This window comes from Lepisosteus platostomus, chromosome 15 (assembly GCF_059453375.1).
Source record: "Lepisosteus platostomus isolate fLepPlt1 chromosome 15, fLepPlt1.hap1, whole genome shotgun sequence".
Lineage (NCBI taxonomy): Eukaryota > Metazoa > Chordata > Actinopteri > Semionotiformes > Lepisosteidae > Lepisosteus > Lepisosteus platostomus.
In genome coordinates, this window is record NC_142625.1 from 8,216,060 (window position 1) to 8,241,683 (window position 25,624).

The 25,624-nt window shown below is 38.0% G+C and overlaps 2 long non-coding RNA genes across 2 annotated transcripts; both read right to left on the reverse strand.

Moving 5' to 3' along the window:
• Positions 1-1,198: 1,198 nt before the first annotated feature.
• On the reverse strand, positions 1,199-3,737 carry LOC148647991 (uncharacterized). Its single transcript, XR_015926785.1, has 2 exons — positions 3,651-3,737; positions 1,199-3,462 (listed from the first exon to the last, which is right to left on the reverse strand). It is a non-coding gene; the product is annotated as an uncharacterized LOC148647991 (long non-coding RNA).
• Positions 3,738-6,009: 2,272 nt separating this feature from the next.
• On the reverse strand, positions 6,010-16,703 carry LOC148647992 (uncharacterized). Its single transcript, XR_015926777.1, has 4 exons — positions 16,559-16,703; positions 7,515-7,615; positions 6,707-6,841; positions 6,010-6,080 (listed from the first exon to the last, which is right to left on the reverse strand). It is a non-coding gene; the product is annotated as an uncharacterized LOC148647992 (long non-coding RNA).
• Between the last annotated feature and the right edge of the window lie 8,921 nt (positions 16,704-25,624).

Sequence of the window (25,624 nt, forward strand, 5' to 3'; positions counted from 1 at the left end):
ATAATTGTCACTGTAAAGCAGCCCCAGACTGATAGTTTGCTGTCCAATAAATCAGAAACCGTAGAGCCTGGCGAGGTTTTTGGATGCACCAACTAGGAAATTCCCAACTGACTGGCTGGTTGTACAGATGATACAGACCTTCAACACCTTCAACAAAGAGCCCCAGTGTCCACAAAGGTAGAATCAGTGGCATCATTGTGCTGTGTGTGTTAGTTACTCTGAAAGGAAGTTTCCTTCTGAAACAGTGCAACCCCAAATTGCAGAATGTTAGTAAAGTTTGCTAAAAAATAAAAACACAAACTTAAAGGTAGCAAAGTCTGGTTTTATTTTTGGGAAAAAAATGTTAAATAGCCTCTCATGTTACTACCTTTGTGTTCTTTGACAGTGTGATTTTGCACAGCTTATCCAACAACACGAGTTTTATCAGACTCCTTGCTATCATACCCCATCTAAAAGGAACAAGGTGACTGTGTGATTAATTTGTAATAATGAATGGAATCAACTACTTGTTGATAGAAGTAGTACTTACAGCTCCCCCTTCTGTTTATTTTTAACCACTTGAACCTGCTCAGTTTGTTAGAACTTTGCGTTCTTTTAACATGAGTTGATTCCGAAATTTGGTTCAGAGACATATTAAAAGTTTAAAAGACTTGATTAAGAACTGTGATATTACTTAATGATTATTTATGTCAATATATTCACATATTTTCATATTAAATGACAAAGCCAATATGAGTGAAGAATACAATCAGTGAGTTACTGATTCTGCTGTGTGAATTAGATGTCAGATTAAAATCTGATTATTTTCTGTCTCACAGTGTCCTGGGTGTTGTCTTCAATTCAGCACGGATATAGTTTGTTTATGTGTTTAAGACTAACAAGAATGCAGTGTTTGCTTGAATATAATGTGTAGTGATGGGTTCATTTAGGTGACAAATGGAAAATGTAACAATAAATTCTGTTTTTACTCTGGTGATCAAGTGGAATGATGGTTTACTAGCTAATCACAAGATTCAGTAGTTTATTACTAAACATTGTTGTTATAATTGTGTAGTGTGCTCTTTGAAGGCACCAGTTCTGTAGAGTTTGGGCATTTACTTGGACAATTATTAATTGTAGCAGTAAATCACAAAATGATTCTTTTGATGGCCTTAGAATCCAACCATGCGATATAACTCAAACAACACACACACACAGGTACTAATACACGAGGATACATTTATTAATACATAAAATATGCATATAAACCTAACAGATCTTATCGAGAGGGTTATCAGAATACAAAACGTATATATTCAGTCAGTTACGAGGACATACGTTCAGTATATCATTCATTTAGACCGTTTCGTAAATGAACTTGGTTAGAACTTCTACATTACATACTCAAAACAAGTACATAACTCTTAGGAATTAAATTGATATCAACTGGTTGGGATAACAATTGAATTCTCAAGCAGTAATGCAGTGAAGTTGAATACTCATCCAATCTTTGGGGATTCAGATCTCCTGCAGGCTCTCTGGCTCCGTGCCAGGCTGTGCGGCTTGCGACGGTGCGCTGCTGATGCTCACTGGCCGGCTAGTTAGTGTTGGCTTTAACTAGCAAAGTTTGTGCACAGGAGAAAAGATGACTGTGGGTCCCAGCAAGTCAGGAAGAAGACCGGTTCGTTCCTGATGAAGAGCTAGTTCTGAATAGTGATTCAGCTGTCCACAGTTCTGACCTGTTCACGAGGCTTGCTGCTGATGCTAACCTCGGGTGGATCCTCTGGTTACTCTCTGGCAACCTCCGCTCTACACTCTTAGAACAAAGGAAAGTTCTGGCACTTGGACACACTGGCCGTTCCGTGGTTGTCCGGGCTGAGTCTCAGGATGGTCAGGAGGCACTCTGCGAGAATGTCCTGCCTTCTGCTCCTGGGCTGTCCTGCCCTGGAATTCTCCTTTGAATTCCCTTTAGAAAAGTCCACAGAATAGTCTCCCAGGCCCTCTGTGTTGCCTGTTTTTAGCTCGTTCATTGGCTGAAAGTTCCATGGGCATCAGAGTCCCACGTGGGTTACTCAGCCCTACCAGTCCCTGATTGGTTGATCAAGGTGAGATATGAGTCACTTACTCCTGACACTTAGGAATGCAGTCCAGATGTCCATCTGGCACTCCCTAGACAGATAGGCGCCAATGGATGACCATTGATCATGATAGCCAGGCTTAGCTAAGTGCATCCCAATTTGGGAGCTGTCCCTTTTAAACATCTTTAAATCAGCCTGCATGAATAGCTTCTCTGTGGCTGCACCACAGAGATGAAGAGAGAGATGGGGCCTCATTTGGGAAAGCACCACAACACTTAATTCTGTCTTATTAACAAGCATTGCCGCTACAATTGTTACAAATTATGTTAAAATTGCAAAAAGTATATATTCAATCCATTATCAGGTGTAGGAGGTTTGGGGTTTTAATTTGCTGTATTAATCAGGAAGTTTAACAGTAAATTGTGAGAATGTTTGACAACTTTTAGGAACGATTCAACATCATAATTTAAGGTAGCATAAATGGATTCTTAATACAAAATATACAATTTATTGATATAACTAAAACATGCCTTACAAGCAAGAATGTCATAGTATATATATATACTGATGGAAAAAAGAAATACAACATTTTCTGGAATGAGAATACTATAGTTATAGCTTATATACTTTCACAAAAAGTTGTCAATTTGTTTTAAGCCCTCTAACCAGCAATACAACTTGTGCAGTGAGGCATTGCAACTTGCCTATTACACTAAAGTTTGTTTGTTGCACTTTTACCCAACGAGGTCCAGGTGGAACAAATCCTGATCAGGTCACGTTTAAAAAGGCCTTAATTCAAAGCTTATGTGACTGCAAGAAAAAGGCCACACTTAGTCAGTTTTCTGTGCATTCCATAATGCCTTGAATGTTTTTTAGACAATTATGTACCCAGCCTATCACACCATGTTCCAAAAAAATTCACTGGGAAAACAGCACTATTTGAGCAAATTTACATTTTCATGTTCATCAGTTCTCTGTTCCACTGTCAAAACAAATGTTCTCAGCTTCAGTCCCCAGTGGTTCCTGTTTATAAACCAGAGGGACACCTATAGAGCTGAGGGGGGTTTTTGTACAGATCTGTATCACTGTGTGAACTGATTGCTTTTATAACCGAGACAATAATAGTCTCCTGCATCTTCAGCCAGGACTCCACTGACAGTCAAAGTAAAGTCAGTCCCAGATCCACTGCCACTGAAACGTTCGGGGATTCCAGACTGACGACGATTTGCCCAGTAGATGAGGTGTTTAGGAGCTTCTCCAGGTTTCTGTTGAAACCAGTAAATTAGGTCATCTCCATCACTATCAGTAACAGATTCACTAGTTTTACAGTTGATAGTGGCAGTCTGTCCTGGGAGAGCAGACACAGCTTTAGGAGACTGAGTCACATTGATCTGCCCAATGGAGTCTGAAAAACAAGTATAAAAAAGAATATTTGATGTAAGACTTGGTTTGAAGTTATGTTTATATTAATATGCTGTAGAATAGTGTACAATTTTCCATAATGTACTAAGATATTTGGACTGTAAATGTATCTTCTTTCACATTTGTAAAATTAAAATATGACCTTAGAAACAATAATAAAAATCCTCTTACCTTGAGCAAAGAGCACCAGTGTTCCCAGCAGTAGAATCAGGGGCATCATTGTGCTGTGTGTGTCAGTGGCTCTGAACGTCCTACTCATGACTGATCAACACTGAGTCTTAAAGAATTCGGGGCAGTGAGGCGGCACAGGTATGCAAAGCACTTTCCTGTATACAAAACATGTCACAGATGATGAGCTTTAAACACTATGGGCTGCATCAGTTAGAATTTATTCTGTTTTTATCACACTGTGTATTAGTGCTGTTTAATCTGCTAAAAATAACAACTTTGTACTTATAAATTTGAATACTTTTATGTTGAAAAAAATATATATTGACAATATAAGTTCATGAACTGCATGTAATTACACTGTACACTTTTAACACCACAGTTTTTAGATGTGCATGGAACTAAAGGTCAATTTTCCATAAATGCTTATTTTGTTTCAAATATGACATACTATAGTATCCAGGTGATGAGGCCCCTCAGTGTTAAGAGTGGGGACACAGTGTACATCGGTGATGTGATGAGGTGTCTTCTCAGGGCCCCATCTTGTGAGAGGGGGTATATGGGGAAATTATACTGATAGAAATGTGGGTAGGGGGGAGGAAGGCTGGGACACCCTCAGCCAAAGATGAGACATAGATGTATGATCGCAGAACTGCAGTGATTCTGTAAGTCTCATCTCTCTTTTCACATGAGCTGAGGGCCTCCTGTGAGCACTGCAGACTCCTTCAATGAAAGAAAGGCTCTGAGCTCTTAGTTCTGTGTTTTACAGCAGGTGATTGGGGTCTCATTAATACACATGTTTTACAGAAATTTGGATGAAAATATTAATCATTGCAATTTTGATGCATCATCCTTTTTAACACTTTATGTTTTTTCTGGGTTAAATCTCACAAATTTAAGTGATAAGAAAAGATATCAGCAACATTATCATTTGCAAGATATTACATTATCTTGTATGTTAAAGGTCTGGATACATACAGACCCCGGTGACACTTTGTACTCTGTGTCTCTCTGCAGATCTTGATAAAGCAGAGCAGCTCTTATTGATATTGTTTGGAGCAGTGAGGCACGTTTTCCTGTACACAAATCCTGTCACAGACAATTATATGAGATTAGATCCATGATAGTGTTAGGTGAATTGTAATGCCTGTTTCTGTTTTTACTCCAGTCAAAGATCACAGTGTACTGTATGTGTTTATCCATTCATCCATTTTCTAACTGGTTCATCCAATTCCCATACTGTATCTTTTTCTAGTAACAGAACACTGTGGACAAAAGATTAGGTCTCCTGTCAAAGAAAGGAAGATCTGGCACAGTCATGTGGAGTTTATAGACTAACAAATCAGCTTGATTTATGCGGAGTCAAAGCACAGAATGAGAAAACACATCACTACTTATCTGCACATTAGCAGTGGGTGTGAGATGCTGCTCGTGTGAGCGTGTAAAGAGGACAGCTGCGTTATGAGAGACAGATAGAGAGATGAAACTAGAGATGCAGCTATGAATATCCAGATAAGGGAATAAAATAAGAATGACAGTCTTGGAGGAGATTGGAAAGGAATAGCATAACATTAGATGTCTCCGAAGGGAAGGGTGAGAATGACAGTTCCACAGGGAATTGTGGAAGGAAAGAAAGATTTAAAGGAATGGTGTCCTATTTGTGAGTGATCAGGGCTCTCCAGGCCATCCGCTCTGTGTGTTTGTGTGAGATTGTGAGTAGCAGTGTGGTAATGTGTAAGAGTATGAAACAGTGTACCAGAATGTTAAGTGTGGTAGAGAGACCCTCTCACTGGCAATACGTGAAACAGGGGGACAGAGTTAAATAAAGTTTTGCTCACTGAAGCATTTGAGAAAGTATTCACAAAAATCAATGATCAATGGTTTTCTGGTTACAGCATCACAGAGTTTTTACCAGCATGATAGTTCAAAAATCATATACAGACTAAATGAAAAGGCAATTTGATCACCATTACTTGAAGGTGTATTATTAATATTGTTTCAGCAGATTCTATCAGGTATCAACTGTTCTCTGTATTACACACACAATAATGTGAAATTAATGCTTCTCTTCATTGTCTGAAATATCTGTCCTGAAAATTGAGGGTTAGGGTTCTGGTTTTCTGTCTACGGATATCCTTCAGGAATCCTATATCTTAACTGCAGGACAAAAGTAAGTTGCCCATAAAAAATTTTGCTTTGTAGCTACAGACACCCTGCAGGAATCTTTGATTATAGTTTGGAATATTTATTTGTAATTGAAGCAGAAACAAGCTAAATACGTATCTAACAAAAACAATGTAAAATATTACATGCTGGTTTGTTACCTTTCCAGTTGAGTTGCAGGCAGTGTTCCTGTTGGTAGTTCTTGGGCTCTCCAGTGGCCCAGAGTGTATAGTTCCATGGGGTCCCATCAGCCCAGGTCCACATCCCTTCCTATTGAACAAGATGTGAGACACAATTAAAACTGATGACTTTTAACATTCAAGTTTCAATTAAAAATATTAACGTTAACAATATATAGATACACTATAAAATAAAGGTGAATACTTTTTCAAAGTTCAGTGAATGGATGGATGGATTGATAGATCTTGCTCATTTAAAGGTATCAAAGTAAAACTTAAATTTCATCCAGTCTTTTCATATTAGTGAGTTTGAACCTCATCCACTTCTCTGTTTCAGATAACTACAGCTATTTGCATTAAAGAATGTTTCCTTTTTTCTGTCCAAACTATGACCCTGTGTCCTGCTTTTTCTACACAGTGAGAAAGAGTGTCCTGAATTGAACCTAAACCAAAATCCCTTTCTTGTGTAGCTGTCTGCAGCTCGATATCACCCAATGAAATGTGAGCAGTATATGTTCCTATCACCCATAGATATCACTTTATACTTGACAACGTTACATTTTATTTTTCATGCCTGCCAAATCCACATTGTGTTTGCATTTTTGTATCATGTGTATATTGGATGGATCTATTATATTTCCTATAACAGAATCCAGACAATGTACTTAAAGCAGGAAAAACACTGGGCCTAAGAGATAACCTTGAGTACTTCTGAACCTTTCTGCAGTCCGTGCCTCCCAGCCAGACTGAGTGCTCCCTGTTGTCCTCACTTCTGATCAGGTTCAACAGGAAGGTGTTAACATGCTCATCAGGCACTGAGGGCAGAAGTGACCTCAGCTGATGGCAGTGGTGCTTAGAGGACAGAAACAGAGACACAGTTATACCATCAGAAGTACTGAGAGTGGATAAACATAAGACACTTATTTTGTGTTTAGTATAGCTTGTAGTTTACTATGACACACTAGTATATCCACACACAGTATTACAAATTATATGGCCAGACTTATATTTACTGTTTTTGCAAGGACTGCTGTGAGACAATGAGTTGTCTGGATGGCATATGTTTAATAATGGCCGCCTGACCATAACTGCTGTTGGTGGTTATTACTAAACCGAACTCTGATCTTTAACTTGCTAATGTCATCTGCGCATCAGTGCCTGTGAATAGAGCTAGGCCTATGAACTGACTGTATACCTACTGAATATCTTCTTCAAATAAGTCTAAACATTTTTAACAACACATTTGTTTAGGGAATGTAAATTAAGACATTTTTCTAAAATAAGACATCTCAGATAATCCTTTATTTTATATGTTTCTTTAATTCACAACTCAGTTCTAATAACCTATAATGCACCCATAACGTTTCAGCCCCAGCAGGTAATCTGTAGCCTTATCGTCTTTTCGCAGATCACTGTGATTGACTCCATTACAAATCAGCTCTAGACACCTATCAGTAGTCTACATGAATAATCACAGTAAACAAAAACAAAATCTGAAAATGCCTGGAACTTGGACAATATTTACTCTTGCATCAGCCCATGTCATTCTTTCTGTAAAGAACTTGTAGCAGAAGCCATTAAACTTCATCCAGCCTGTTGGACACGTGCACTGGCAGTCATAGGTTCCTGAAACGGTAGACTTGTCAGCTGATATCATCTTTCAGGTGAAGCATCCAACCAACAAGACCACTTTCTGTGTGGATGTAATCATTTTGCATTTAAATATCAGTTTCTTATGTACAAACTGTAACAAACAGTTCTTTCCGGACCCTATGCGGATGACACAATCCGAAATAGTGAGGAAACACTGGGGAAAAAGTAATGCAGGAATACGAGGATGAAAAGAAGGGGGGCATGTCCATGCAGTGCTGGTGAAGGTGTGGCCGAAGCTAACAATCCAACAATTAAGTCCAGGGGAGAATCCAAAAAACAAGCAAGAGTCCATGGCCCGGTAATCCATCAAAAACAAGGGACTAAAAACAGGTGCCGGGTTGGGACCGGTGGGGGGAACAGGAACAGGAGCAGGAAGCTAAAACCATAACGGAGCCAGGCACAACCAGGTCCCGGGCTCGCACGATGTGGAAATCAGATGCAGAGCCACGATTAGCAACTGTGTCTGGCTTTTAAAGGGACACGAAGGAGACTGGAACAAGGGGCAGGTGTGGGGAATAAGACAAACAAGGAAGAGCCGGAGCGCCCTTAAGGAGGAGGGACTACAATCGTGACACAAACAGGTACAGAAGTCCAACAGCAGTCCATTTATTGCTTGTAAAAATGTACGAGACAGCCATGCCATACAGAAACTGGAGTAAAGTACCTATCCTACCAATCAAACTGAATGAAAAATAAGTAGTTCAGCTGGGTAGCTGCGTCAGCATGCGTAAGCTGCAAAGGAACAAGTAATTGGTTTATTCCACGCTGAAAAGAGAAGAAAGAAAACACAACGTTTCAGCTGTGGAGCCTTGGAATAAACCTATTACTTGAATTAAAAATAAGTTTACTTTTGCTTTAACTTTGCTATTGGATACATTTTTAAATACATTAGAATAAAAGGCCATAGTAGATGTGACCTCACACTGTAAAACAACTTTTCATTACCCAATAAAATTGAAGAGAGACTGAGACACATACAGATGCAGCCATTCAAAGTGCGCGGTACAGACACGTGGTACAGACGCGGAGGTAATTGGCTACGGCCTCGCGCAAAATACCGCGGTACGTGATTGGTTGACCGACAGGGGCACTCGTGGTCCGTTGCTTGGTCATAGAAAGATTTAAATGTCTTTTCTGTGCCCGTTTTAGTATTGAATATTTATATGGAATTTTACCACTGAAGGGAAATCTTAGTAGCTGAGCATAAAAAGAATAGGAGCATACTGTAACACATGTGAAGGTCATTAACTCTGTACTTTAAAGAAAACATACACACCAGTATTCCATTTCTCCCTAAACATTTTAAGCATCGAAGTCTTTAACTAACGTGATACCAGAGTCAACAAGCATACTTTTAGAATTTGATTAAAAGGGAATATAATATGGAATCGCGTATCTAAAGAAATTAATAACGATATAATTATATTCATGTACCGCAACAAAAGAATAGTACACGCTGTACGATGTCTGTTGATAATGTTTGTAGGGCTTTTTCAACACTCCTCCTGCGACCTTGCTGGTGGCATTGTGGGTTAGGTTCCTGATTCCTACATCACATGTTGTGTGTTCGAATCCAACTGAAGCTATGACTTTTTTTTAACAAACATTTCTTTGAAAAAATGAAATGTTTCCTGAGTCAGAGATTAAATAAAACCTCACTCGTACCAAACAAATTTATATTTCTAAATATCACAACATGATCGAATTAAAGTCATTTTAATAACAATGAATAGTCACCTATGCGTTACAATATAAACATTTATATTGATTTAAATCACGTTTAAATCGCCTTTATTTAAAACCCAAAAATAAAGCTGATACTGTTTAGACTTTTAATTATTTAAAACTGTATTACAGCAGCACAATGCACAATGAAACGTAAATCACTATCTTTGTCTTCTGCGTAATAATGTTCACCTCTCTGTCCAGCAAATTAACAATAGTAATAATAATGAACTTTATTGTTTATGGCGCTTTTAAAGATGGCTCCTCAAAGCGCTTTACAGGATAAAAACAATAACAACAATACTGTTAGGCTGGGCAAACAAATTTTTTTTTAAATAAATAAATACAAAATGAGATATAATGATGTGTTCCGGCTTAGACATTAATGAAGAGCATAACGAAGGTCATAAAGGTCATAAACGATATTAATTTTGGAACATCAACATATTATGTAAACTGTATGTTGCTGTTATTGGTATTTTAAAGAAAAAATACTGTAAAATCCTGGGTTCGGTACAATGATTCAGGCATTCATGTGAAGGACAACAGAGCTTTCACTGGCTCAAAAAGACAAAAAGATAAAAAGAATAACGGACACAGCGCGAGCCTGCATTCTCTCCTCAGCCGTCCACACCACACTTTTCCCTGGGTCAGATTTTAAATAAAACTTCACTCGCACCAAACAAATTACCACACTGAACACTGAACATGTTAACCCAAATATGTCTCACAATACTTTTATGGTACATTACTTTGCTAAAATGTATTTAAAAATAAAAACGATTACAAACGCCAGCAGAGAGAGAGATACACACACAGTTCTTCATCGTCAAAAAGTAATTGTTTTTTACTTTGTCAGCACCCAGACAAACGCAAACGCGTTAATGAAATGCTTTTATTCATTCTTAATCGAATTCACAAGTTGTCATCTGCTGTTGAAGCTCTGTGAGACTAGACTCACACATGGCTAGACTTGACTCGGCTCTGGCTTTCCCATCTATACCGATGCACTGCAAGTACAACCCCCCTCTCTGCGGGAGTGCTGGCTGTGACGAATTAAACCAGTTTCACAGGTATTTTCAAAGTAGAAGGGGGCGAGATTTCCAGCGAAAGACACCTCCCCCCCTCCAAAACCCAGTAAGTACAGTACTTACTAGATAAGAAAGCTAGGCTCCTCAATGAAATCGCTTTAACATGCTAATGTGTTGGTGTAAGAGTCCGGGCGTGGCAAGATTCTAGCTTCAAGCTTCTCCCAAACAAACGCAAACGTGTTTTTAATAAAATGCTTTTATTCACTCATAATCTGACAATTTCAGGAAGACTAAGGAAGGACTAAGGAAATTGTCATCTGATGTTGAAGCTCTGTGAGCTCGGTGACTTTGAGACCACTTGTTATCCCAAGTTGTTTGATTTTTTTTCAATAGAGAAAAAAGAGCTGACTGACAAGATTTAAGATGTGGCTGTCAATGTTGGATTAAAAAAAACACGTTGCCCGACGTTAGTTGCATTGCTTGAAAAATAATTTGATTTCGAGAGACTGGATACCCTCTCCTCTCAATTCAATTCAATTCAAGGTGCTTTATTAGCATGGTAGATGGGTACAATCAGTGTTGGGTATTTACTTTGTAATCTGTATTGCTTTGAGATGCCACTTCTAAAGGTGATATATAAAATCAAGGCTTTAACTTGCTTTAACTCCGCAAGTCTGAGTTCTTGAGTCCATCCTATCCGAGCCCGAAAGTATTACAATATGTATCTTTATAGCAGGTGGTGTACAGCTTTTTAGTATAGATTAAACTTTTCTAAAGTGTATTTAAAAAATAAAAAACGATTACAATCTAATCTTTCCATGTTTGATCCCAAAATCCCAAGAAAAATAAATCTAAACGGTGAGAAAGCTACAGATGCAGCCATTCAAAATTTGTGGTAAAAACCCGCGGTACAGTAACCTACCCTCAAGCCACCGCAGGGCACCGGTGATTGGCTGGCCAAAATGACCGACAGGGGCACTCGTATTGGTTGGTAGTGAAAAGATTGAATCATTTAATGTCTTTACTGTGCACATTTTAATCCGCTTAGTTTTGAATATTTTTATGGAATTTTACCACTAAAGGGAAATTTTAGTAGCTGAGCATAAAAAGAAGAGGAGCATAACGCATCTGAAGGTCATAAACGATATTAATTTAGGAACATAAACATTACTGTATGTACATAAACTGTACTGTGTATGGCTGGTCTTGATAGTTTAAAGAAAAAATACACACCAGTCTTCCATTTCTCCCTAAACATTTTAAGCATGAAAGTTTTATGAAATGGTACCCAAATATGCGATTGCTGTATAGAATGAATTTTAATTTAAAAAAATTATTTAACACGAACATTAAGCTGTTTACATCTTCCGCCTGAGAACAGTCACCCGTTGCTACCCAACGCAGAAACACAGCCACTACCTAGCAAAGAGAGGACATTAGTTAGCCAATATGATAAAGAAATAAATGATTATTTTGTTTATTTCTTTTGCACATTTATTTGAACATTTCCATCGATTGTACAAGCACTTGGAAACTGTCCAATCCCTAGTTCATCAGGCATTTTCCCGGTCTGGCACCAGTCTCTGTCTTCTAGGATATAATGCCAGCAAACTCTTGTTTTTATGTCCACTATAACAGACAATCTCCTTTGCTTTTACCCGAGTGTTTAATAATTTCCTAAAATGAAAATGATTTACTTTATTTCCCTCACAGGATCAATAAAAGTATCTATCATCTGTCTAAACTATGGGACAGAATTCTGGGGTCTCCCCATACCAGAGATTATGGTAGGGCTTCAGAATGGTGATTGGCTGACACCATCTGACACCCCTCTGATTGGAGAAAAAAGACGTGCTGGTTTGCTATACATACAGTACTGTACCAGGAAGAGGATTTCTTTCTATTCGAAATGTGTATTTTAAAAGTTTAAGAAGTAAAAACCTTACAGCGTACACAGATTTCTAAACTGATCAGGATCGTTATCTTTGTCTTATGCATAATAATGTTCACCGCTCTGTCCAGCAAATTAATAATAAACTTTATTTTATATAGCGTTTTAAACGAATAAGTAATTAGATTGCTCATAAACCTAATCACTTGCTTTTTTTTTATTTAGGCTCAGATTTCAACTATAGATCGTATTATTAATAACCATAATAACAACCAACAAAAACAACCATATAAATATAATACCAACCAAAAACATAGATAACATCCACAATACAAAATCAAATATATCAAACCATTATACTCTCGCAAATTCCTCCAATTATCATAATCCCACCCCTTATGCAAAACCAAACCCTCCTCCCATCCCAGTTTATCCTCTTTATCATAAACAAAATCCACCTCAATTTTCAACATAAAGCATTACACAAAATCAATACCTCAACACTCTATACTTAACAAAGATAATTCACAAATAGCCAGAACATGTAACTCCACATTCCCAAACAGACCTTATTTCCATAGCCCTGCCCCTTATGCAAAACCAACACCCCTCCCCTGTTCTCTCTCTCCCCTGGCGTTTGTAATCGTTTTTATTTTCAAATAAATTTTAGCAAAGTCATGTATTTTAAAAATCTTAAGATTTTTAAATTTTTGTCTTTATTTAGTGGTTTCATTAGTGACAAAGGCTAAACTTTCTTGGAAAAATGTCTTTTATGTAAACCATGTTTGCTATTAATTCATTCAGGGCTAAAATGTGTTCATTGTCTTCTAATGAAAGAAGGGTTCCTTTCGCCGTAGTCGGGTTGACATTAGAAGTTTGCCACGCCCGGACTGTTACACCAACACATTAGCATGTTAAAGCAATTTCATTGAGGAGCCTAGCCTTTCTTAACTAGTAAGTACTGTACCTACTGGGTTTTTGAGGGGGGGGAGGTGTCTTTCGCTAGAAATCTCGCCTCCTTCTACTTTGAAAATACCTGTGAAACCGGTTTAATTCGTCACAGCCAGCACTCCTGCAGAGAGGGGGGTTGTACTTGCAGTGTATACAGTAGATGGGAAAGCCAGAGCCGACCTCTACGCCGCCCACGTGTTATGCTCTTCGTTAATGTCTAAGCTGGAACACATCATTATATCTCATTTTGTATTTCTTAAAAAAAAATCGTTTGCCCAGCCTAACGGTATTGTTGTTATTGTTTTTAACCTGTAAAGCGCTTTGAGGAGCCACCTTTAAAGGCGCCATATACAATAAAGTTAATTATTATTACTATTGTTAATTTGCTGGACAGAGAGGTGAACATTATTACACAGAAGACAAAGATAGCGATTTACGTTGCATTGTGGATTGTGCTGCTGTAATACAGTTTTAAATAATTAAAAGTCTAAACAGTATCAGCTTTATTTATGGGTTTTAAATAAAGGCGATTTAAACGCGATTTAAATCAATATAAATGTTTATATTGTAACGCCTAGGTGACTATTCATTGTTATTAAAATGACTTAAATTCGATCATGTTGTGATATTTAGAAATATAAATTTGTTTGGTGCGAGTGAGGTTTTAATTAATCTCTGACTCAGGAAAAATTTCATTTTTTCAAAGAAATGTTTGTTAAAAAAAAATCCAGTGGGATTTGATCACAGACCATGTGAGGTGGGAGTCAGGAACCTAACCCATAGCCCCACCAGCAAGGCCATACGCAGAGTGCTGAAAAAGCACTACAGAAACATTATCAACAGACAATGTACAGCGTGTACTATTCTTGTGTTGCGGTACATGAATATAATTATATCATTATTAATTTCTTTAGATACACGATTCCATATTATATTCCCTTTTAATCAAATTCTAAAAGTATGCTTGTTGACTCAAGTATCACGTTAGTTAAAGACTTCGATGCTTAATGTTTAGGAAGAATTGGAATACTGGTGTGTATGTTTTCTTTAAAGTACCGAGACCAGCCATATACTGTATGTTTAAGTTTCAAAATTAATATCGTTTATGGCCTTCACACGCGTTACAGTATGCTCCTATTCTTTTTATGCTCAGGTACTAAGATTTCCCTTCAGTGGTAAAATTCCATATAAATATTCAATACTTATAAATGGGCACAGTTAAGACATTAAATATACATATACATACTGTATACAGTACAGTTTGCATACGGTAATATGTTTATGTTCCTAAATCAATGTCTTTTATGAGCATGTGAAAGGCATGGTGAATCAATTCTAAAAAATTACTGTACTTTGCATGATTGGAAACAAATGAGTGATTGCAAAATGCTGTGGTGTTACTTTTACAAAGACGGTCAATGAAAAAAAGAACGTGGACAAAGGCAATACTTTGTTAACAGCTTGTCCAAGGTCATTCATTATTAATACTGTAACACCCTCGCCTGGTGGTAAGGAGGAAGCGCCCCTAGGTGCTCGTAGTACCACTGGGCATGCTGGGAGTGGTAGCCGGGGAGAGTCTGAGGGTCAGCACGATGACCAGCGGCTGACCCTACCTGTGTAAATAATGTCCTAGTAGTTCGATTGCCCTGTGTGTCTTGTAAAAGTATAGCGTGTTGTTAGGTAATTACCACCCTAAAGATGTGTACGTGTTCCGTCAGTCTCCTCATGTGCGTGTAGATCCTGTGTTTGGTTTTTGTGTGGTTGTTAACAAATAAAGCTAATGCTTGTTTGTTAATCGTGTCTCCACTCGTCCTTTGTTCTGAAAAGAACCTGTAAACGCTACAATGCTACTAGTAATATCTTTGTTAAAGACTTTGATGATGACAGCTCAAACATGAGAGGTTGAGCTTTATTAGCTCCACCTTGCGGAAATTCCGGATACTATTATTTTAATTGCGGTATTATAGGAGAATATACGTTAACTCGCGGTAGACCACGTAAAGCGCACCGCAAAATAATGCGGTATCACCCGCGCATTTTGAATGGCTGCATCTGTATGCTGAAAGTTTATTAAGATACTTAGAAGACTACACAGCCCAATTTATGTTGCATTTGTCTGATTGTGAGACGAAACAGCCCTACACAGCCCTGTCGCAGTTCACCAATATAATCATATCGTTATTAATTTCTTTAGATTCCATATTATATTAGCAGAAAAGCTTAAAACTATCACTTTTTTACACGCTATTTCACATGTTAGTTAAAGACTTCGATGCTTAAAATGTTTAGGGAGAAATGGAATACCGGTGTGTATTTTTTACCGAAGTACCGATTCCTGGAATCTGACTGGCTGACACCCTTCTGAAGTGGTTCCATAACATCTGGTATATGGAAAAGAAAGCATTGATAAAAAAGCCTGGATTCTCATGTATGTGATACAAGTGTCTTTTAATACAGTCTTTGATGTGCTCTTGAGGATCCTTGTGATATTTTGAGCTCTGGTTGAATGATAAGTTTAAATAATTTTCGTAGTTAGAAATTATGAAACGCTCTGTTAAAAGCAAGTGAGTTTTTATGTCCTTTGCAGTAAAAGAAAATGCCTGACAAAGTAGGGCTTGGACAGATTCCAAGTGCTTGTACAAATGTGCTAAAGAAATGAACAAAAAAAGTCATTGCTTTATCGTATTGGCTAGCTAATGTCCTGTCCTCGTTAGTTAGATCCACGAAATGCTGTGGTGTTTGTCAACGAAAAAACCAAAAGTATTTTCGTTTAAAATGACGGTTAGAAAGAATGTGGACCAGCGTAATACTTTGAGTTTACAGCTTGTCCAAAGTCATTCAGTATTAATACTATTAGTAATATCTTCGGTAAAGGCTTTGATGCATAAATATTTCTGATAAAGGTAGGTTGTGTACTTTTGTCCAACTGAGCAATCTTGCTTTCATAAAATATACCAACTTTTTAATGACTGATGATTAACATGCTGTAATACAGTTTAAATTTAAAAGCTCAAATGCTGTACATGAGAGGTTAAGCTTTATTGGCTCCTCCTGGCGGTTTTACAAGGTGATTCCGCATACTTTCCAGCATGATGTCAAATGATGCTATACACTGCGTGATACTGCGTTTTGATGCGACATGCCCACTGGGGTATACCGCGAAATACAAAGTTTTCAAAAATTTTGAATGGCTGCATCTGTATTTCACAAAGCAATAATTGTGAAGGGCAAGAAACTTAGATGAAAGAAATTTGTTCTAAATTACTTTTTTACTCAGGTGGGAATATCAGTGAACGAGTGTCACCACAGGTGCCTTACCTGTCACCACACTGAGAGTGAGTAAAATGCACAGCAGAGCAGATAACAAACACTTCATGTTGCCAGTTTTCTAGAAGAACAAGAGTGGAGTGTGAGGTTAGTGTGAACAGGGCTGAATGGAGGGGAAGTGTAGTATGATGTTGGTGTGCAGGGGACTGAATGTTACTAGTGTTAGGTAACTGAGGGAGAGTCTGTGCAGGGCATTCACATAATGTCTATCCTTGAAGTACCTTTGGAAGCAATTACAATGCAAGTATTTTTGAATAATTCTCTACCTTTTTTTTCACACTGCCTTGATGCCATTCTCAATACAATTTAAGCTAGGACTTCATTGTGCTTTGTTCATGTATTTTCAATCCCTATCCTACTTTAAGGTTCGAAGCAGGCCTGCCTCAAAGATTTCCCAGTATTTTTCTTCATCTGTTTTCCCATCATGAAACTATGATGCCGCAGTTGTTGGCCCTGGTTTCAATTCCAGACATAAGGTGCTTTCGGTGTGGAGTTTGTATGTTCTCCCCGTGATCATGTATTCCCTCCAGATGCTCTGGTTTCCTCCCACAGTCCAAGGACGTAGTGGTAAACTAATTGGCTTCAAGGCAGATTGGCCCTGGTGTGAGTGTGTGTGTGTTTGTGTCTATATCTCTGCCCTGTGTTGGATGTGTCCATTGCTTGCTGTGAATAGTCCCTGCCTCCTGTATGACCCTGAGTTGGATGAAGCGGTTAGAAAATGGATGGATGTGTTCCCATCATGACAGCTGTCCAGTCCTTGCTGCTGTATAGCATTATGCTGCCAATGCCATGCTTGACAGCATGGTTTGCAGTACCACTTGTATACATTGCTGGAATCTCTTTGTTGAAATTTAGATGAGTTTCACTCTGCCATAAAGTCTAGCTTTGTGAAGTGACTGGGATTTTGGTGACTCATGGACATTTTCTCCATCTAGGCCATTTAATTCTGAACACAAAGTCACTATTGACAATAGCTTCCCTAACCAGTTTGCTTCTTGCTCAGTTTGGAGAGACTGCCTGATCTAAGGACTGTCTGGGTGCCCTCCGCTTCTTTATGATGAACTTCACCATGCTCAAAGACATACTAATGACGTTTGAAATGCTTTTTTTACCTTTCTCCTTATTTGTGCCTTTATATAACTTAATATCTGAGTTGTTTTGAAAGATCCTTATTCTTCATGGTTGCATCTTTCCTTGAAATTCAATAACTGTCTAAGGGACCATATAGAGGTTGGTGTATTTATTTTAAAATCATGTGAACCACTATGAATCAAAACAGGCGGAGGCCACTCAGATAACTTTGTGGCTCATTAAGGTATTTTTGTACACCTAATTTAATGTAGGTCTTCCACGGCAATCATAATATTTACATTTTTTCTTTCACATTATCTGTTTCTTCCTTTTCTTTTTTTTGTTTTAAATGTGTGGATGAGGTTAACAAATATTAATCACAACTTCAAAGTGTTATGGCTGCTGAACATTAAAGCATCAAAATGTGAAAACTGTGCAGGTATATCTACTGTAATTGCAACATGTGCCAGGCTGGTACATGGGGAAACCCAGAGTCTTGCTTCATGTTTGTAGGAAATCACACTGCTTCCTCTAATGGGATAGATGTAACATGGCCAAAAAAAAAATCCAGTGGCTGGCACCAATGTTTTTTGAAGATCACATAATATCTCTCTATATCACATCCCAGAACTATGCCATGAAAAGAATGGATTTCCTCAATCTAGGATAATTTTTATTTAAATATTTCAGATTTCCAGCAGTATGTTTTATATTCATTTTTTAAAGGCTCAAATAATTTCAAAACTCAGTCCACTGACAGTGGATTATATAGTAGATCTAATAGATAATAACCAAAATGTATATTAATAATGTCGGTCTAGAGAACATTTCAAGACAGAACAGAAATGGCAACAATGCAGTAAGGGCCAATGACTTAGGAAAGTCTATTTTCCACTTATGAGCTGCAGTTAATAAAATACACTGAGAAATAGCCAATAGAGGATATCCAGATTTTTCTTTTTGGCCAAAGATCTTTCCCTTTTTTTTAGAAAATTAGTTGAAGATGATATTTCCTCTTACAGAATCTTATAATCTGACAACTCTTCTTATTTGTTCATTTTTAAAAAAAGAACCTTGTGCTCTAGCGAGAGAAATGACTTCATCATAAGGTGTTCACCAAGTTTGGTTAATCATTCTTATTTATAGTAATAGAGAATATTTAACTTGTTAAACTGTTAGAAAAATGGATTAAAACACACAGACCTTCTTCATCATCTGTAATAACAAGATTATTAATTCTGTGAGCCTTCAGGCTATGCAGGCAGTAAGGAAAGCAGTCCCAGCATCCTTCCTAGCTGTTGTTCAACTTTACTGAAACCTAATGCAAACTGCTGACAGCTGCCATTTATTAAATTTGTTAGTTAAATAAATTAATAAAAGATATTCAATGTATACATTATAAAATCAATCTTCATTCAGATGGTAGATGGTTATTTTCTAAAAACAATAACAACTCTACTAATGGCTCTAACCTCAGATTCAGCAGAATATTGATAGCAGTACAGATACATTGTAACCCGGTCATGTTAGATTTTAGAGGTTAGCAATTCTGGGTTTGGTCAACCTTGGAATAGGAAATGTCTAAAGTAAACCAGGTTTGGTCTTCCAGTAGATGGCAGTATTCACTCAGCACCTCAGTTTCCAAAACAAATATTAAAGTATGGGGACACTGTTGTAACAGATGATGAGGCAAACCTTTTTAACCCAGCCCTCACATGGAACCCAAAGTAAATGTCCCCCTGGAATGGTTGAAGCCTTTACTAATCTTGTAATAAACCTGAATTATGTTGGCAGGTCCTTGGACATCAAGTCTGAACCTTCTGATTGTTTATATGTATTATTCAGTACACACATAAGAAATAAATAACCTGAAAAAAAAACAGGAAAAAAACAACACATGCATTTTATGTTCATTGTTCATTATATTCTTTGTTCAAAAGATAATTTCTCAAGTTGTAGCACACCAAGGACATACATTTCTCTTTTCGGGTCTTCTCTAATATGTCTATTTTTGAATAAAATTGATTTTATTGACTTATTGAATAAAATTGATTGATTTATATATATTTTTTAAAAAACCTGCATATAAAGCCAGGATCTGGAATGGTGTTCTTTGCCTTCCAAAAATGTAAAATAAATAATATGAAAGTAATTGTAGAAACCAAGGGATTCGAGCCTGAAGTGTTCGTTCATCCAACCAGGCTTTATTGTATGCATACAAGGGACCACAATAAGGACCATAATAGTTTTAGTATCTATCGTAGCTCAAAGTGGATATGGCTCTACACAACTTATATATACATTTCTCTACACCCTCCCCCTCCTGTCTTTGAGGTTGCTTTCTCACGACACTCTGGGACTCAAAAGCACTTAAACATCCTTTCTCATCAGGTGTTTAGTGTAAACATTCACCATTTGGGGTTTAGTACGGGGGGGGGAGCATCTGTGCTTAAACAGGTGTGACGGTCAGAGTTCAGCATGTGAATTCAGCAGGAGTTCACAGCTGCTACCACTATATGGGTAAAGAGTAACACACAGATTCTGCTAGCAGGCTCCATCAGTAATGAAAACATTAATTTATTATTTTGAATATTGCATTGACTACGGGCAGATCTAGAAAGGCTCTTTATGATGTTTATGGAGAAAATTTGTTTTTAGGCACACCAGAAGTGGAATAAAATGCTATGTGATCTTCACTTCATTGACTTGCGAAGACTGCAAGAGAAGTTGGCCAAATTCTATATTTGTGCCAATATATGCATTGATTCTTTGTGACATGAAACCTATCATATGTATACAGATGCAGCCATTCAAAACAAGTGGAGTATGCTGCGGTACAACACGGTGGGCGTTTCGCAGTATACCGCAATTCACCATATGCAAATTAGATTATGTTAAAAGCATAATTATTTAAGCAATATGGCACGAGAGGCTGTGCTGCTGTATATCGTGGATATATTTACAGTTAAAGGTGTTGTTAGGCCCGACACTATGCAGAGGGCCGGAAACCCTTTTAACTGTGACTATATCGATGATTTAGCACAGGCCTCGAGTGCCTTATTGCTTCTATAAAATGGTCCCCAAATATGTGATAGCTGTATAAAATGAATTTTAATTAAAAAAATGTATTTAACACAAAAATTAAGCTGTTTACGTTCCTCCACCTGAGAATATAGTCCCTCGTTGCTACGCAACTCAGAAACACAGCCACAAGTAACTAACAAGGACAGGACATTAGCTAGCCAATATGCTAAAGGACTAAATGACTTGTTTTTTGTTTATTTCTTTAGCACATTTATTTGAACATTTCCATCGATCGTACAAGCACTGAAAAACTGTCCAATCCGTAGTTTGTCAGACATTTTCTTTTTCGCTGTGGGAGCGCTCCTACTGGTCCTGGTCTCAGTACCTTCTAGGATATAACGCCAGCGATTTGTTGTTAAAATTGGGTTGCCTATAACGCCACAGCGAACTCTCCTTTTTATGTCCACTATAACAGACATAATCTCCCTTGCTTTTAACTGAGCATTTCATAATTTCTAAGAATGAAAATGATTTACACTATGCAACATTTATCATTCAACGAGAGCTCAAAATATCACAAGAATCCTCAATTTCTAATGAAATTAATAATGGTATTAATTTACGGATTTAAATATCTAAATATATGTATCTATATAGCAGGTAGTATTACTGTATTCTACTTTCTTTGTAATCACCGAAAAACAGATTCACATCACGAAGCTGTGTCACTCTTCGTGATGTGAAGAACACCATGGCTGCTGTTTTTAATAAGCTGCTGAGTAAAGGATAGGAATTTTCCTGCTGTCAGCAGTATTGTGTATATAGTTTTATGTACAGGCTGCGAAAGCTTTCTCAAGTAGAGGTCTTTAAAATAAGGTTGTTTTTTTAATTCTTAAAAATTAAAGCAAAAACAAGATATAATGATGTGTTCCTGCTTAGACATTGCACAACTTTAAAAGCTCTAAAAACAGGTTTCGATAGTTAATAACCACCTTTTATGCTTGAAAAACAGGTCATTTTTCTTCCTCCTGATCAGCTTAGAATCTCTGTGTATGCTGTAAAGCTTTTACTTCTTAATTAAATGTTTAAAATACAAATTTTGAATAGAAAAAATCATATTCCGTTTTTTTCCTCAATCACAGGCTCTGAAAACAGCTTGCCGCCCACTGCGCTGCATCAGAGGGGGAGGCGGCACAGAGAGAGGGAGGGAGCACTGAGCTCAGTATTGCACAGTGGCCGTAAAGCACCAATTACGTCTGCATTCATATCTTAGTGTTTAAAATTAAGCAACATAGAACTGTCACGCCCTCTGCAGCCAGAGGGCGCTCCTTCTCTGTCCTGTCCCTAGTTTCCGGTCTGCTGTCCTTCCTGTCCCTCTCTTTCCCTTGGGCTATATATTTCCGGGTCTTGCACTCTGTCCTCGCTCAGCATTGAGGTTCGGATGTCCTGAGACCCACCTAGCACCAGGGCGCCCAACGTCCGCTCCCTGAGGGCATAGGTTTCTATACGGCATTCCTGAACTCTTTGCACTAATGAGCCCGGGCCTTTTTCCCGTCTCGCCGCTACGCATATGGGTCTTTTTCTGCTCTCCTGCTCCCCACGGTTAGTCCCTTTGGACGTCAGTGACAGAATGCTGAGCCACCTACTGACCCCGCGAGCGGCGCCTTTTTTTTTTGTCTTGCCGCAGTTTTTTTTTCTTGTTCTCTGGGCTGTTTTTTTTTTCAGTTCCTCTATTCTAATCACTGAATATCACTCCGATCTTCCGTGCCTGTGAGCGGGTCCTGTACCTGGCTTTCCTCGGGTAGATCACTCCGATATCAGTGATTGAATGTTGAGCTGGCTTGCCTATTCTTATTACTGGATATCACTCCAAGCTTCTGTGTCTGGAGCAGGTTCTCGTGCCTGGCTCTTCCTGGTCTTGCTCTCTCCGATATCAGTGATAGAATGGTAAGCTTTCTGCCGTTCCTCCATTCTTTTCGCTGGATATCACTCTGGGCATCTGTGTCTGTGAGCGGACTTGCTCTCCTCAGGTTGTCCACTCCGATATCAGCGTTAGAATGTGAACGTGCCCATTTGCCGTTCCTCCATTCTTTTCGCTGGATATCACTCCGGGCATCTGTGTCTGTGAGCGGACTTCGGTCTGGCTTTCCTCAGGTTGTCCACTCCGATATCAGCGTTAGAATGTGAACGTGCCATTTGCCCAGTCTGCGGTATTTTTCCCCGGGGTTTTGTGTTTATTTTTCTTGTTTTTTGCCTTTTGTTTTGATTTTTTTCTTCCTGGTTTCCCCTCCTTTTTGGTCCCCCCTGCTCTCTGTGTTTCGGAACTTTGGTTCCTACCTGTCTTGTGTGGTTTGTCTTCCTGGTCTTTCCCAGGTTTTTGTCTGTTGGGTTTGTGCTTGTGTACTTTTTTGTTTTTAGTCTCCGGAGCTCTTCTCTACCCCCCCTTCCTCCACCCAATAAAGGTTTATACCCCGGAGGAAGGAGTAGCTCTCAGCCGTGGATTCCCGGAGGTTTCCTTTCAGTTAAATGAGGTTTTTCCTCCCCCCAGTGCTGTGCAGCTTATTTATTTGTATGGGCTTCGGGAGCCGCCCATGAAGGGGGGGGTACTGTCACTGCTCTCCTGCTCCCCACGGTTAGTCCCTTTGGACGTCCGTGACAAGAACATTTTCTTTGACTCCTAAGTCCCTAGATTATCATTAAGCAGAGGTTTCTCAGCACTCAGACTATTTTTTTATACCATTGTTAGGCAAAGCAGGAACTTATTGTACTTTCTAATGACATTACATTTGGAAAGATTACAGATTTTAATCGTCTTTAATTTTGTTATACAATTTAACAAAGTTTCATCTATACGTACACCACAAAACTATTCTTGATTGTATTTCTGAATGCTATGTTACACTTAGTGCATTGTTTTAAATAATCTAATTAAGAAAGTTAAGTGTTAGCATAAACTATTAGTAATCAATAATATTAAATTTAACACTGTAATAAATTGTGCGAATAATAAATTCTATTCTACTCTGAGAATGTAGGGGGGAGGAAAAATGTCTGTGGTCTTTTCACTGATAAACTTGTGTTAACAAAAACTACAGTATGCTTAAGAGTTGTTAAACCATTTTTTCAGCACAGCCAGCCCTGCTAGAGCACCACAATTCACACTTAACCACATCACAGATCACAGATCAGTCCCAGTGTGTGAGATCTTGTTGTTTGATCTGTGCTTGATCTTTGATCTGAGCTTTAATAGAGAGCTTATCTCTATTAATATATTAAGATGACACTTTTCTAAAATGTATTTAAAAATAAAAATGATTACAATTGGCACGTCTGTAGCTTTTTCACGAAACCTCCTAGAGTTATGAAAACACCTGCTGTGTGTACAAAGTACATGTGGCTGTTTTCACAGCATTCACTATGTTGTTTTTAAACCATTTTTTTTTACCATGCTCGAAAATTCTTCTGTCCATATCTTTGGAAGGGAAACACAGAAAGCCTTCAAACCAAATGCATTTTAAAGACCACGGCATGTGAAAATGTTCACAGCCTCCACATAAAACTATCTCTTTTAGATGTTTCATCTGTACCACACCAAGATACGCAGTGAGCCCAGTGACAACACTTCAGGAATGAAGACAGAAACCTTTTTCATTTCATCAATGGGAGAACCAATTCACAACCCTTCCAATGACTTGCGAAGACTGCATGAGAAGTAGGCCAAATTCTATATTTGTGCTAATTTGTGCATTGATTCTTTGTGGCATGAAACCTATCATATGTATACATGCTTGTATTATTGTTTTACAGATACCATCTCCCATTCATCACCAGCCAGAGTGCCAGGAGGGCATTGGACAGGACCACAGATATGCTAAGTGATGCACAGAAGACACTCATGGTGGATTATCTAACCCATTCAAATGGAACTTTAGATTAGAAACACGATAGGATGACACATGACAACATCACAGACATTGTTTAGAAGGCTGATATTTGATCCATTGAACTGTGACAAAACATTTTCAAACAAACTACAATATTTAGAAGTATAAAAATATATTTATATACAGGTGACTATAAATGTGAATTTTGATTCAGCTTTTAACAGGAGTGTTGAGATTTTGTCAAAACGTTGTTTTCACCTGTTTGCCCGGATCGTGGTCACGGGTGACCCCAGATGATAATTTTTATTTTTAAGATAAACGCAAGATAAACAACATTTTTTTTAAACCGCGGCACAAATTTTCTCACATGCACGTATTCTCCAATATCATCACAACAAAACCATAAAGTTTGTTTCCACAGATATGACACTATTATGCAATAAACCAATACATTAATGAACTAGCCGAATCCCAATAAAAACACCCGGCCTCCCGGCCAGCACAGCATGTCAATATCATACATTTTTACCAACAAAACCGCAAAAGCAAAAACCAGCAAATATATATATATATCCCATGTTTTTACCTTATTCTGAAGCATGATATATATCCAAAATAAACCAGACTAATATTATCTCCAGACCTGGTGAATTGAACGTTATTGACTTCATAGTAAATGTTTGAAGAACGACCGCTAGATATAAGGCGATCTGATTGGTAAAAACCACTGTCATTCATTGTATTTTCAGCCATTCAGAGCCCTTAGGGGGTAAGACTTCCTCTAGAAGCCTCATGCTGCATTCCACCTGCCTTTTAGCTGTCAATAATTGACTCAGAAGGAGTAATCAATCAGAAAAATCAATTTTATCAGTTTCTTATCAGTGCTCTTTTTTTCACACCAGAAGGCAACTCTGAGGTTTTTTTTAATTGCATAACAGCAGATAAAGGATCTCTAGCAGTGTCTAAAGGTTTGTATAGCAATTGAAATGGTTATTATTCTAATTTTCAATATTTTTATGATTTTTTATTATAGGCGTGAAATTTCATTAAAGGTTCAGTCTTCACAAAACATGAGGTA